Genomic DNA, 4,445 nt, shown 5'->3' with positions numbered 1-4,445 from the left:
AAATCGGTACACAGTATCTCTATAGTCATGTGATCAACACGGATCTGTCCGATTTCCCATATTCCATCCTCATTGCCTATGGTTTGCTTCCAAAGTTTGCAGGATTGGTCCGTTTTGAACAAAAAGCCTCAAACTATGCACGCAGCTTGCGATTTCTGTGAAATTTCACACGCACATTCCCACTAGGCCGAGGAAGAAATGCCACCCTTTTCACATTGGCCTGTTATAGCGCCACCAGCAGGTCTAATTTAGCAAAACACATTTTAGGAACAAAATGCCTCAAATCATGAATGCAGTGTCTGATTGCCGTGAAAGACCTCAGAATAAATGGCACCCTTTTCACATTGGCCTATTATAGCGCCACCAGGAGGCCAGAATAACGTACCTGACCTGGCGGAGACCTGTGCTCCGAGGAGCACTTTTTCTAGTTATGTTTTGTGTTCAATAAGTGAGAGGACAAAGTTGCGGAATGTGCAAGCGCCTTTACATTGTCTGACAGAGTACTGCATCTCTTTCTCTTCCCCTCTCCCTCCCTCTCCCTCTCCAGTGAGTGCATTTTCTGGCATCCCTTTCTCTCTCTGTCAAATTGTGAAACATAGTTGAAATAGTGTATATGTTGTGCATAGTGAACATATGTGGTGTCTGTCGTATGTCTACACATAAGTTTACCAAGTGCCACTTGAATACATTATGGAGGGGGGATCAAGTGGGGGAACTAACTTGGAAACCTGGATGCAACACGAATTGGAATCTATGCTCTCTCCCTCTGCATGTTGCGATCTTCATTAGTTTAATCTTCATGAACAAAACCACTTCACAAGAACAATGTTGGTGTAACTAAGGGATTTACTTAAATTATATAGGTTTTACATGCATAGAATACCAACTACAATGCAAGTATTGTTGCACATCTGCAGCCGAAGGGACAGGAGAGAATTGTTATAGTGTACATCCAATAGGCGGACGGACACTCCGACAGCTTGTGGTGAATTGGCCAACTCTGGTGCGTCTTTTTTCAATTGGCCAACTCTGGTGCGTCTTTTTTCAATTGGCCAACTCTGGTGCGTCTTTTTATTTTACACATTAAAAGGGATAGTTCACTTTCAACTATGTTTCAGGTCATTTTAACATCAAATCAGGCTTTTGTGAGCACCTCTGACAGTTTTTAAGTTGCTTGATTCTGTATTTAGAAATTTGATATGCATTTTAACCACCCCCTTGCTATACAAACCCATTGTAACTTCAAAGTCTACAGTATGTTAAGCATGTTAGATTCACTGAAAACACCAGTACAGTACTTGATCTGGTGATTGATATTGTGCTTCTCATGCGTGAAGTGCCGTGTTTTTTCAATTACTTTTTTCTTTTTTTGGGGGGGGGGGTAACAAAAAAATAAATAAATGAAAAAAGCAATTGAAAAATACGGCCCCCTCGTAGAAGGACAATATCAGTCAGCAGAACCAAGGACGGGTGTTTTCGATGAATCTATCATGGTTGAAATGGAGTTTGAAATTACAATGGGTTTGTATAGGAAGGGGGCGTGTTTGATTTTGAATCAAATATCTAAGTACTGAATCAAGCAACTAAAAAACTGTCTGGGGTGCTCACAACACCCAAGTAGACGTTAAAATGACCCCAATGACCCACATGTTTGAAAGTGAAATATCCCTTTAACAATAATGCAACGTCTTTCAGTGAAGGGTTGAGAGTGAGAGCCCAAAGTTCTGTGGACCTACAGTACAGTGGATTGGATTGCAGGGTACAGGGTGAGCTGCATATCCAATCAGAATTATTTAAGGACTGCAGGCTGAAAATACTCCCCACAGTAGTCATTTCTTTGAATAATCATACAGACTGTATGTCAGTATGATTATTCAAGCATTGAAACAGAAGGAAAAAAAGAAGATATGAACAGAACGGTATAATCATGTTAAATACTAACAATGGAGAGTGCACAGCACAAAGCTTCAGACACCATGCCAGTCAAACCCCCTTTGTTCTGTCCAAGGGTCTTTTCCGCTCCCCATATGCTCACGTCTCCACGTGCTTAATGACCGGAGTTTAACAGCCCCCCACCCAAACACACACGCACACGCCCCACCCCCTAATCGTGTGATAATCTCGCTCTCTAAATGACATTTAATGCATCATCCACGTGAACAAAAGAGGACACCCCAACCCCCTATTCATCCATCTCACACACACACAAACACACACATTATATACATATATGTATGTTCACTATACACTTGGGGCAACAATAAATAGGCCACATATACATGGACATGCATGCACACATGCACATACACAGCTTGCACATACATCATTTGGCTTGGGTCAAGTCTGAGGGCAACAGCTGACAAGAAGATTTATACCAAATTTACTTTTTATTTAATTAAATCTGTGATTGAATGAACTATTGGTCAGGATTAGGTCAAAACAGTATGCTATAGGATTATTGCAAAGATGGGAAAGAGCGGGTGCTTGAGCCAAATTCCTGCCATATCACATAAAAAATATATACAGTATATACATTTATGTAAAAAGCTAATTATATAGCCTTGCTGGGCCAAAACAAAACCACTTCACTGTAACATAGTAAAGTATTGTAATGAGTCTGTGTACAGTATACAGTATAGTATACTGTATCTCTGTCTGCAATGACTATAATGTATTATCAAATCTCAACAAGGTCCAAAAGTCAAGGTCAAGGTCAAGAAGGTCAGTTATTGATTAACCCATTGTCGTTCTTCTGATCTATGCATTGTAGAAAGATGAGACTGATTGTATTTGAAAGATTGTATCATTCCATTCCATTTCACTTCCCTGTGTTAAGTTTCCTAGAAGGCGTAATATACATGTAAATGATTATTGGAGTTTGGCATTTCACTACTCAACTATGCACACCTCTAGGATGACCCTGTTTAACATGCATAAAGATACATCAATTTGTAACTCTTATGCACCCCGGGTCCATTTGGTTACATTTGTACAGTCTCAGTGTTATATAACACTCAGGATTTTTGTGTATGATTGAACCGGGCAAAGATGTAAACGAGTGACCTCTAGTATTAAGGTATTATGGTGTTGCTGAGAAACCATGCATTGTCTGCAAAACGTCCCCAGATAAAGGTTTAAAGTGCTCTAACACAATTAATATAATTTTCTGATACAAAGCAGGATGCTTTTACGTGAACAAAGATAGATTTAATGAAACCACAGACTTCAAAAGAGCTCAGCTGAACCATGTTTCTTAATGGGAAATGGAAAGTGGGATATTGTAGCTAGTGTTTGCCTTCCTTCAGTTCCTTGCTTAGATTGTTTGCATGGTTTGTATCAGAGAACTTATCCAACTTTCATAAACAATCAAGAGATATGCTGAGCAGACACACAAACACAAACAAGAACATAACAGAGGCAGGCTCAAGCACACTGGCAAACAAATGCATGTACACACGCTACACACATGAACTCTTGCATCCAGACACACAGGCTCAGACGTATACACACACACACATGCGCGCGCGCACGCACGCACGCACGCACGCACGCACGCACGCACACACACACACACACACACACACACACACACACACACACACACACACACACACACACACACACACACACTTCATCCGATAAGTCTGACCCCTCCATACTGACATAAACCTGGCTAATCCTCCTCATCCATTGCCTGCAAATACTTTACATTACTCTATTAAAGGTCAATCACCTCTTTTCCTTACGTAATGCAGTCTACTGTAAAAAAAAAAAAAAAACAGTCAATACATTGCTTCCTGTTCAGGGAGGTAAATCTGTCTGTTAATCCATGGCTGATACAATGTCTTTGTCCCTTTTTCCTCAGCTCCCCATAAATCCCCTTGACAAAATGTGAGTAGACAAACTTAAACCTTACATTACTGTATTGCCACAGGCCGTGGAAATACTGACAGTGTCTCTGGTGACAGGAGGTGAGGCTCCTAGCAAATCCCTGGGCCTGCAGCTCCTATCTGAGCTCAGTCCCTGTTTATAACTGCTCTTTGTCACAGTGGAAACTATTCTGGCCATTAGCACTCAGACAACATGGACAGAGATAGACAGACAGACAGAGACACTGATAGACTGATAGGCCAGGCCTTAATGAAAGGGGATTGTCCATTTTAAGGATGATAAACTGAGTGAAATCTGGCGGCTGCAGCTGTCCATCCCACACAAACTACAAAGACACACACCACCCACACACACATGTATGCACGAACACATGCGCGCGCGCACACACACACACAATTTATACAAACAGATAGCTCCTTGCTTAATGTTTGGGTCAGGTCTGGGTCAACTGAAGGGAGGCTGCACAATGCATTGTCCAAATAATCAAGGCCACTAGCCCAGCATCGATAAAGCCCTGCCGTTGATCAGTTGCTATTTTTAAAGCTTCATTAAAA

The sequence above is a fragment of the Gymnoscopelus microlampas genome (assembly GCF_963454915.1).
Source record: "Gymnoscopelus microlampas genome assembly, chromosome: 4".
Classification (NCBI taxonomy): domain Eukaryota; kingdom Metazoa; phylum Chordata; class Actinopteri; order Myctophiformes; family Myctophidae; genus Gymnoscopelus; species Gymnoscopelus microlampas.
This window is presented reverse-complemented; position numbering follows the sequence as displayed.